The sequence below is a fragment of the Poecilia reticulata genome, linkage group LG5 (assembly GCF_000633615.1).
Source record: "Poecilia reticulata strain Guanapo linkage group LG5, Guppy_female_1.0+MT, whole genome shotgun sequence".
NCBI lineage: Eukaryota > Metazoa > Chordata > Actinopteri > Cyprinodontiformes > Poeciliidae > Poecilia > Poecilia reticulata.
In genome coordinates this window covers 18,512,449-18,524,105 of record NC_024335.1, presented here as the reverse complement: position 1 = coordinate 18,524,105, position 11,657 = coordinate 18,512,449, and the positions used below count along the sequence as shown (strand labels likewise).

At 40.1% G+C, this 11,657-nt stretch overlaps 1 long non-coding RNA gene across 4 annotated transcripts in view; it reads right to left on the bottom strand.

Moving 5' to 3' along the window:
- LOC103464986 (uncharacterized) overlaps positions 1-7,840 on the bottom strand; it is a 72,438-nt gene extending 64,598 nt beyond the window's left edge. For 2 of the 4 annotated variants that reach the window (XR_001776599.1, XR_533732.1), the window contains exons 1-2: positions 7,460-7,745; positions 737-806 (exon numbers count right to left, since the gene is read on the bottom strand). This is a non-coding gene — a long non-coding RNA (uncharacterized LOC103464986). The other 2 variants (XR_533733.1, XR_533734.1) reach the window with 2 other exon arrangements.
- Between the last annotated feature and the right edge of the window lie 3,817 nt (positions 7,841-11,657).

The window sequence follows — 11,657 nt, the reverse complement described above, 5'->3', positions numbered from 1 at the left end:
GATGGATGGATGGATGGATGGATGGATGGATGGATGGATGGATGGATGGATGGATGGATGGATGGATGGATGGATGGATGGATGGATGGATGGAAATTCTTTTGATAATCATATGCACATAAAACTCTGCACACAAATAGAAAAGAATGTAGTTTTTCTTTCTGCATCCATTTCAACTGTTAACATCTATCAGACTTCAATGTGTAGCTCTTTCTGCATAGCTTTCTTCGACCAACTTACGCAGCTTGTATTTCTGTGGTGTGTCATGCATGCCATGTGGAATAGTTGCTTCACATGTGCACGTGTCTACTTGCATTACCTTTATATTGCCACCTTGCTGAGAATAATGTCTTTGAATCACATAGCAACCCTGATATTTGTGCAATTGTGCTGCTATTCATGTCTAGTGTTTTCCTTTTGCTTAACCATCTTGAAAAACCCCTTCACTGGTTCAAAAGCAGTGTTACGTGTTAGATGGTGGGAGGTTTTTTAGATACATCAAAAGAAAAGCAAGCTTCTCCCGTCTACCTCACTGCTCCTTCCATCATTTTCCTGGACTGTCACACACCTGGACATATGCCCTCCTCCCCTCACACACCCACCAAAGGATATATTGGGAAAAATCTCCAAGTAAATTCTGGCACCATGTTGCACCCAGCCAAGTTCAGCTACAGCAGGAAATATGGCACTCACTCTTTAGAGATCATTATTTTTAGAGAAATTTATTTTCTCATACCTCACTCCATTTGTCTGTGGGCCAGGACTTGTAGAACAGCTTCACTTCCTTCAGTTCTTCTCAGAAAACTCTGTGTGACAAGTAAATTATAAGTCATTATATCCTCTGTTAACAAAAATAAATAAATAAATCAACTTATACATCATAACGTCTGGACGATAAGGTGCTACTTCACACGCTTTGAAAACTGCAATGTGGTTAATATTTGGGTTTTTAAAGAAAAGGTTTTGAAAGGCTGGAAGAAGAGGATAGCACACACACCAAAGCAAAACAACATTGAGAGCAGCAACAAAAGAGACACAGGAAGTGTGTGTGAGGCTGTTCAGTTCCGATACTGAAAAAGACGACTTTGGTTTTGGTAGTGCAGAGGAGGAAGATAGCAATCGATGGCATTCCTGGTAGACGATAGTATTTTCTTTCCTTTTTAAGCAGCTGCCTTATATGTGCTGGTCAGAAAAAGCATTTATGGTACATATTTGTGTATTTTACTGAAACGTATTTAATCAAAAGTTAATATTTGTTAATAAAAGTTAAATACTTTGGTTAGTGGGTATGACTTCTAGTCAGGTGAACTCAGTAGTCCAGAAATCATGGTGCAGCTGGTTTTGTTGTAGCGTTGTTCTCTTTGCTCGAGTCTCGGACAGATAAACTAAAAACCATGACACACTTGTTGTTTTCTTAATGAAAATGCAGCCCTGACATGTCATATTAAAAAGATATTTTGCAGAATGCTTGTCAAACATGTCATTCAGTTTTGACGTTCCAGTTTCTCAGTGATCTAGTTTGACATAAACCCTGTAAAAATTTACACAAAGAACACTTCCACTGGTGCTTCCATGCTCTAGTGGGCAGCGTTGTTTACAAATCTTTTCTTTCTCAGCTTGCCAGCCACTCACCCCAACCCAATTACTGAGTAAAACCCTGGCTTAGTTTCCCCCCCCAAGTTCTGCCCCGCATCCTGCATCCGTCTCGGGCCCTGGAGAGTTTCCTCTCCGCTCTCCACCGGTGTCATTTACACCTCCATCTTCCGCCCTGGCTTAGTCTGCCTTCCCTCTGCTGCACGCTGCCAACTACAGCTACCCCCTGCTGATCAAGAGCACGCCATCCACAAGTAAAACTGGGCTACTAGGAAATAGAGACGAAGTATATGACACAGCGAGACATCTCATTACAGCAGTAGAAGACTTTTTGCTGCTGTTTGCCTTCACTCATGTCATCAGACAAGAAGAGATTTGTTCTTGATTCCGTTTTTTTTCTCTCTTTTTTTTTGCCAGAACAGGATCGGGAAAAAATGGAGGAAGAAAGCAATTCTTGGATGAATTAGAGGGATGAGCTGCTGAACCAGGAGAGATGTGCAGCAGAGGTAAAGCCTCTACTGTACTCGGGATTCTGCAGGAAATGAAGTTGCATTGGGAACGAAGGGAGGAAGGAGCGACACGAAGCTGGGTTAGCTGTGGGGGCAGGTGGGTGGTGACAAAGCCATTGAAGCTGAGCAGGGGTTGAGTGGGGTTGAAGCCACACTGTAAGCCCTTCTTTCCCCCCTGAGACAGACAGAGTTAGAGGACCGGTATGGGACTGGGTTACAGGGAAGGACCCAGGGCCATTTCATTACAGAAAGTGTCTGTCCGGAAGATGGGAAAGGGATTATCCTCCAAACAGGATTTATTGGAGGGGATAATTCATTGGCTGAACCCACAGTGGGGAAGTGCCGCATAGGTTGAGGTTACAATATCGCTTCATTCACAGCTTCCAACTGCCTGGTTTTCAGCAATGTATGTGTTGGTGTGTATGTTGGGCATTTGTTCACAGGGAAGTAAAAGCATTTGTAGAGAAGTGGATGTGTGTGTGCGTGTGTGTGTGTGTGTGTGTGTGTCAGAATAAATCTGTTTGTGTGAGGTCTCTGCTCAGGAGGATGACACAAAAAAGTTTGGTGGCCAAATGCAATAGGGAACGATTACAATGCCTTGCAAAGGTTTTGTACATTTTTTCACATTGTATCACAACACAAAAACAAATCTAAATGCATTTCATTGAGGTATTTAGTGTACGAGTTAAAAATGTATTTTACCCCACTGTCTATGTTGCATTATAAATGTGTGAATTAAATTTTTTAATGAATAGCTCTTTTTAAAGTTATGGGATTGAAGTTGTGTTCTCTATGCTCCTTGTGTGAACACATAGCTTCCTCTGCTTTCCATTAATCAATCAATCAATAAGTTTATTCACACAACAAAACTAGGGCTAAAACGATTCCTCGAGTGATTCGAGTACCTCGATTATTAAAATTCCTCGAGGAAAATTGACCTGCCTCGAAGCTTCGTTAATTTATGTTTTATCATTTAGCGCACCGTGTTTCAGCCGGAACATTATTTGCGTTGCGCGGAGCTCTGACTTCCGCCTCYGAGTTGTTGACGGAAGCTACGTGTTAGCGGCATAACGTCCAATCTTCAAGTTCGGCCCGCGGGGATTTTACTGATTGGGGATAATTCCGGGTTTTCATAGTTTTTGTGGGACCAATAAACATCCTTAAAATGACCGGCGCGATGCCGGGAGTTCGGCAGCCTTTCTGCTCCGGAGCTGCTGGTTGAACGGCGGGAAGAAGCTGAGGAGGATTTATACAGGTGAGCGGAGAGACTGAACACGGCGGGCGGCTGAGGGTTGATGCTTACAGGGTAAGAGCAGCTTTACGAACCGCACAATAAACGTATATCATCCCGGTCTGAACAAACGGGAGGCGGAACATGGCTGGTAGATGAGTTTCTGAACGGAGGAGCCGTAAATATCCCGTATTGCTCCCCCAGTCTACAAAAAAGTAACTGGTAGGGAAGCTCAAATGTGGAAAAAATAGACTGATGTTGATATCCGATAGTAACATTGGTATTATGGAAGATTTACCAATATTTCATTTCATAATTGTTTTTATCCGATTACTCGATTAATCGTAAGAAAAATCTATAGATTACTCGATTACTAAAATAATCGTTTACAACAGCCCTAAACAAAACACATTTCATCACCAGCGTACAAAAACATCGTCTTCTCATCTACATGAGTGAAAGGGAGCAGGACGAAGAAAAACCTTATAAAAATCTGCTCCTTTCTCAATAATCACAAAATAAATCTCCTTTTCATGGCTGCATATATAAAATTAAGAATATATCTTACAAATAATATATCATTCTCCTCACTGTTAACTCAAAAGTGTATAAGACAATATTTTTTTTCTTATAAAGTATTTAGAATTGGTTTAAAGTAGGACTTTTTTCATTGTTTGTTATGTAGTTATAAGTTGTGAATATGATTAAGATCTATTTTAAAATATTATTGAGGGATTTGTGTTTAGTCTCTTTGTGGTAAATATATAAATTAAGTCACGTTTTTCAGTCCATACCACTTGCAGCATCCTTGTGGGAAATATATATACATAAATAAATAAATCTGGCAAATTTACTTACTGTGTTCCTTTTTATTTGCTATGTGATTCTGTTGTATTTAAAATTCACTGTTGAAATTGTATTTTACATGAAAAAAAATCTTTCTTTCCCCTTGTATTTCTAAACTCCAATAAAGAACTGCTTACATCTTCAACTTATAAGTTTCGGTAGATTATGTTAAGACTATTGCATTCCCTATTGTGTCACAAAAATAAGCGTAATTCTAATGACTATAATTACTGCTGATCATTGGGAGGGATCCAGTAGTGCACAGTGAAAACCAGAAGGAAACTGATGCATTTTATTGTTTGTGTATCACTGCTTCAGAGGTTTATTACGGCTAAAAACTAGTTGAATGCTTTCCAACACAATACTCTTTGTCCTAATTGTTACCTAAGAGGATCTAAACCAAGCTAACAGGTAATAGATACAGTATAATACATGGAAAATACCTGCCACAATCACTTAAGTCCCACATCCCAAATTAAAAGAAGCAAATTGCCTCTCCTTACATTTACATTTACTGTGTAAATTGTGTATATTGTATTCCCTTATTTGCTGCTTGTTAGAAAACAGCTGAGGTGTAAAAAAAACCAAGAAAGGAAAAGAGGAATTGGGAGTGATTTGCCGTCTTTGGGCCTGCAGGGCAGTTGACAAAACACTGATGGAGACATAGAGAAACACAGCAGTGATTTGCATTTAACAAAGTGATGTCTCCTAGTTTGTCATAATATATTAAATCTAACGGAGGATTGTCATGATATTGTCTCTTTTCATGCAATATAACATGACTGCTTACACAAAACGTCGGGGTTTAACTATGAAGGAGGACGACGGGTCAGAAGATTTCAGCTGGTTGGAAATGCAGCCGAGAACACTTCCACTGGTGTTCTTCGTCATTGTCGTCCTCTTATCCAGGTCCAGGAGGGAAACACACACATGCTTCTTTCCAGGCTCACTCTGCAGATCATTCTAGGGGGTCCAAAGGCATCCCCAGGTCAGAAGGGAAAGGTAAATACTCCCATTGGGACTTGGCTAGAAAATCTCGAAAGGGGCATTTTGATCATCTTTCTGAATCGCCTCATCTAATTCCATTAATGTGGAGCAGGAGTGGCTCTCCAGCGAAGCTTGTTTCAGCTGCTTGCACTTGGGATGTGGTTCTTCTGTCATGAGTCGCATCTGTTAACCACAGCCAATGGTCAGAACATAGACCAGTAGATGTACTTATTGGTCCTGCTCTTTTTTCAGTGCAGCCAAGCAAAGCAATGCCCACATTGCCAAAGACGAGACCAAAAGCCATCTGTGCATCTGTAACATCTAACTGTCACTCTTGAACCAGGCACCAGGCACAGTTTCAACTTCTTTGCTTTATGCAGAGACTGACCCCCATCCCAGGTAAGATAATCCATCTTTTCCACTAGCTTTGTCAGCTTCACAACCTTCCCTTTAGATTAGCTGACTCTTGTCTCAGATGCATCGTGGGAAGCTGGAAAAAGATCATGATTTGTCAAAAATAAATGATTTCGTCCATTCTACTTGTTGCACAGACAAACTGGATCTTCCAAAAGAGGCTCCATTTACATTGGTGTATGCTACACATAACTGGGACATTTGCATTTTATTCTTGCCCTTTCATATTTTTCTGAGGATTGCCAAAATGAGTCTGAAATCATTTCCTTAAAAGGCCGTTGATTGGGGTGCCGAGGTCTGTAATTTGCAATTAACGAACGGGCTCTGGAATTTGATTTGGGTCAAGGTCTTCATTTGCATACTCTTTTTCTGACTAGTACAAAGACTCCAGGGGTGCTCTGTCTCGATGACACCGTCTCGTTGTCTGATTTATGTTCACCAGACATGGTGAAGGAGTTGGGGGGGGGGGGAGGCAAAGAAAAAGAAACGCCAAGCAGTGCTACCCTGCTTCACATTACTGTGCTTCTTGTGACTCGTCACGCTCTTGCGGCTAATGAATTCTGAGCACGAGCTCTGATTTCTATTGGTTCATCTCAATTGCCTGTTAATAGCAGGGTCGTTAGGCCAGGGAAATAGCAAAGTCCACGTCCAGTCTCTTGGGGTGGTTACTGCAAGCTGACACTTTGATCAGTGAACTGTTCAGATGTTGGATGTTTCTTTTTTTGTATTTCACCTGCTGACAGTAAAGACAGTGAAACCCACTGATCGCAAACAAGCAAGGTGCTTCAAAGCCTGGCTTTAGTGCTTTGATTCAATAAGTTCATCAGGTAAAGGGAATACACACTTTCCAGTGTTGTTGGGACTTTAAGTTCATCTGAACCTTCCTGATCAAAGCACATGCTAAGGCATCTTAAGGAGTTAAAACCTCATGAAAATATGAATGCATTTTGGTATATGTATAAATAAAAATTATTTTGAGCATTGTGACTTAAAATTAATACAAACCCAAACCCGATGGAAGACAAACGTCTATCACGACAGTCACTTATAGTTTAATAATTACCAGTCTGTTTGACACAGACTGCAGGACAGAATCCTTGATTTTTTTGACAAACTTGAGGTGGAACGATCATCTGTTCTTGAGAGACAAAAATGTGTTGATCTTGCAAATGTTACACAAAATTAAACTGACTTTATTTAAATACTTTACCACTGATAATAATTAAGCTAGTGAACTAATGAGGTGTGACTGGAGCCACCAGTCCTTTAAGCTAGATAATGTTTAACAGGTAACAGGTGTTTCTCATCAGCATGAAGGTACACACTAATGACTCTACCTCACACTGTCTGTAAACTTAACACACGTATGTTCCTTGTATTGTTTTGTAATGTAGCAAAGTTTCCTGAAGTGTCATGAATGGCACCTATTTGCAAAATGTATTATTACTATAGTTATTACTCCACAAATTAGTCACGTTTTAGCCTCACAAAATAAAGCCGCCTTTGATTTCTGGACGTTTTTATTTTAAGGCATTGTCATGATACTTTGCAGTACTGTGATGGAGTCATTTGCTAGATGTTACATGAGGAACTGACGTATAATTTAATTGAAGAACTCATAAGAATGAATGTATAATTGACTAACTTGATGCCCAACTAATTCAACTTTACTTATATAGCGAAGTACCGAGTACACAGTCTTTGGGTTTCTCTAAACATGAGGAAATTTTTTGTTTTATTGGTTTTACAAGAAAAAAATATCTGACACATTTCTGTTTTAACTGGAGTAGAAATAAACTTTCAGTGCTATTTACTAGACATTGTAATGGTGTGAACAGTGTTTTTCCAGAACAGCAAACGCAGAATAAAAACGTGTCACCTGTGTTTAAGGAGTAGAAAGTTCGTTATCCTTCGGCTCTTGTGCGTCAGGCCAAGTGTTCCCTGTTGAATTAATCACCAGCAAGTTGGACATCCAGGTGTTGAAGGAGCAGGTTCTCCTGGTCACGGTAAAAACAAGGGCGGTGGATGGACGTTAGCAGCCATGCTAATTCAGCAGGAAGAAAAAAAACGTCGGCAGAAAAAAAAAAAAACCCACGAAAAATAAGGCACGTTCTTGAATAACTTCGGTACATTAATTTAACGTAAGTACATGAGACACGAACTAAACGAAGGCGCACAGTACCTTAAATGTATTCTTCAACATCGTCATTTTTCTCACTCTTTTTACCGTTTCTCATTTGCTCCTGGTCGGCAGCTTCACCTAGTGGCCTGGGGTGATTTAGCACGACACAACACACGTCATGCTTTTTCAACGACTGCATTCATTTCGACAGACTCCAACACACCTACATATTTTCCCATGCATATAAGTAGACTGTCAGGGGTAATTCTAATGGCATAACTTTGAAGTGTTATCTCGAAGATGTTTGAAGTAGAGCAGAGAAAAGAAAAATATCTGCTCATGCTGATAATCTTTGGTCCCATATTGGAAGCGAACTCAGGCCCTACTAATGGGATGAGTACATCACAGCGTGAGGCAAGACAATAAGATGCTGCTCCTGGGAGCCACCAGCTTTGACAGCAGTCTCTTGCTTTTTCTGAGGGAATCAAAAAATAAAACGAGATATTTCAAAATCAAGTTATATCCTATATTGAAATATGCACAATCGACACTTTGTGCATATTTCATATCAGGACTTGTACTTACTGGTTGCACAGGTCCTGACAGAAAATGCATGTCATGAAGAAACATATTAGTATATTTTTCTATCCAGCCATCAAGATGGATGGATTGGGTCTTGGCGGTGACAGGTCCAGGAGAAAAACCAAGGCAGATCTCCAGCTCCTCCACATAATTTCCGCCTTTAACTTGGTGGATTGGTTTAACCATCTGGGAGGGCTCCATCGTCCAAAGCTTTAACACCCATTGGGTACCTAGTGGAAAATTATTTATACACTCTACACAAACAGTTTTTTCCATTGCATATGCAATATCTGTCACACTGTACAGCTCTGCGGTTTTCAAGATTTGTTTTTGATTGAAATATACTTGCAAGATTAGAGGAGAATCGTGTCGATCAACACGTCCAACAACTTTAAGTTTTTTTGTCTCACATCATCGAATTATGTTGGTGATGTCCGACCGTCCGACATATTTTTGCAAACACTGCTTCATTTAGTTTTAAGACTAAATATGCATCTTGTTTGTCTGTTGTCACCTGGACAAAACCTGCAGTTATTTCTTTCAAACACCACACTTGTGCTGTAGTTTAGGTATTGGTGCTTACAGCTCAATTTTCCCCAAGTTCATTACTGCTCACTGTATCTGTGGAGTGTGTTTAGTTGGGGAGCCCGTGGCTTGGCAGTCCCCAGGGTGGAGTGTGTTTGTTTAGGGCCAGTGCTCTGCTTGGACACTGAGATGCAGATGGTGCAGGGAGCCGGCCCTGGAGTGCCTTTGGACACGCTCTGGCAGAGTGCAGGGTCATGTTCTTTCACCGACTACAAGACAGGAAATCCATTTAATTACCTGTGAAGCAGAAGATGGTGGTGTGGGGGGCTGACAGAGGAGGACTGTGTTCCCCAAGCGCTCTGCCAGGGAAAGGGGTAGGGGGAAAAATGGCACTATGCAAGGAAGTCAGAAAGAGGTAACAGAGTTACTGTACAGAGAAGGCGGAAGAAAGCAAGCAGAGAATGCGCTTACTTTCAAATTCTCTGGTTACTCAATTAATCATAAAAATAATCGATAGAGTACTCAATTACTAAAATATTCTCTTACAACAGCCCCAGTTGAAATAAATACAAGCTGGGCTAAAGAAGGAATGAAGCTTTTTACCACACTGTCAAATCAGAAGAATCGTGTTCTGGAACATGCACATGACAACTAGCTAAATATTTTTCTGCAGTAATTTCAAAAATTTAAAGAAAACTTCTGTTAGCGTGCACACACATTTTGACTCAGTTTCAGCAGATATTTCAGCATCTTATCTCAAAACCCATCTTTAAATAACACGTATCAGTCTAACGGAAGTATCTTTCAGAGTTTCACTTGATGCAGTTTGGAGGAATACTGGTGCACACCAGGCATCAAAATGCCTTCGTGACTTCAAGTTCTCAGTGTAGGAGCAACATGACTTTCCAGTTAATATGGTAAGAAAGGCAACAGTAGGCTTTCCCAGATTGAAGCCTAGAACTGTCACATCAGAGGAAAAGCATCGCCCACAGCCATTTCCTGGAACATTCACCATGACGCTCTGTTGGCTGGTTCCTTTCCCAGATCTGTGCCTCTAAAGGGCAGAGGAAAGAGCAACGGGATCAGAAAATATTAACATTAACCTGCACTTATTTACTCTGGAAAAGGTAAAAATAATTCTCTATATTCCAGAGGGGACAAAAAGATGGTGACATTACATAGCTAGCTCATTTTGTTTGCTTTTTTTAATTTTCAATTAGATTACAAGACAAATCTGCAAGAGAAAATTAACCAAACATACTAATTAAAGACCATGACAAAATGTTTTTTTATGTCTACCACACAGGAGTACAGCTCTAATGCCAGTTAGTTCTTTTCTAGTTTGATAATTATCAGAACGCTACTTTTCACTTGCGCAAGAAAGCCGTCAGTAATACAGTGTATAGATTTAGTCATAAGTGGGCGCAGCTGGAAGAAAATTACAGTTCTGTTTTTAAACTGGTCAATTACTTTGAAAGAAGTTGCTTGACACTAAGGAGGATGTATGTCTGCACTTTACTAAGTTTTCTTTGTAAATTACAGTAGACATAATAACATGGCGTTGACTCTGCCACCTGTGATGATGCAGGGAAAGAAAGTCTGACTTGAGGAGAAATTACGAAGAAGTTAGAAACATGATCTATGTTTGCCACACAGGCCTCATTGTTAATTAAATTAATGAAACTTTTTGTTTCAGAAATTTTCAGAGTGCCCACTTACGACGTGACTGCTACAGTTCCACCTTAACACATAAATCTCTTTTCATTATCCATCTAAAACAGAGCACGACTGACGATGGCCATTTTAAAGATAGAATAGAGGTCAGCTCGGAGACACCTGTTTAATACAGTGGAACCTTGAGACATGAGCTTAATTCGTTCCGTGACCAAGTTCACAAGCTAATCTGCTCAAGTTTCAAATTAATTTTCTCCATTTAAAATAACTCAAATAAATTTAATCCGTTCCAGTTTTGTAAAACATCTCCAACCTACATTTCTTCTTCCTCTTTTAGGTTTTTTTAAAATTCTCTTAAGATTTTTATTGTCACCAACTGGAATTCCTGGTTCTGTTCAATAAACATCATCCTTTTCTTTGTGTGGATCAGCAAGCAACGGTATCAGTTGATGCTGCCCCAGTGGCATCCAGAAGCTCCACTCATAACTCATAACACTCATAGCTCCTATTTCAGACAAAAATATTGACAGAACGACGCCTCGTATTTCAAAATACTGAGATGTTGATTGGCTCATATGTTGAGGTTCCACTCTGTCTTAGTCGGCTTCAAATGTCCTCAAACCAGTTTCCAAGCTGCAAGAGCCATGGTTTTCAAAACAGAGAAATTAGCTGAGATTGTTTCCAGTCTTCAGGTATTCAATGGTTTCAAAATGTTGCTGATACAAAACCATTGGTCATACCTTTCCAATGGTTTGAAGTTCTTTCAATAAAATGTTAGAGAAAATGGCAAAGAGTTGTTGGGCCTCCAGCCATTCCGGGGTGCATGAAACACTTGCTGATACAATCAGGGTAAAAATAAGATAATCCAATGTTGCGTTTCACTTAAAGTATTCTTTTGAATTTATCAGCACAATATAAAGTTACATTTATGCAACTTTGTATGTAGGTTTAGAAACTGGTCAGTTTTGGTTGGTCTGGTGACAGTTGTCCTTACTCCAAAACCAAAAGGAAACTCTCTTCCTTAAGCAGACAGAATATTGGAACAATATTGGTTGAAGAGGTCCATCGACAGACAGACATACACACACACACGCACACGCACACACACACACACACACACACACACACACACACACACACACACACACACACACACACACACACACACACACAC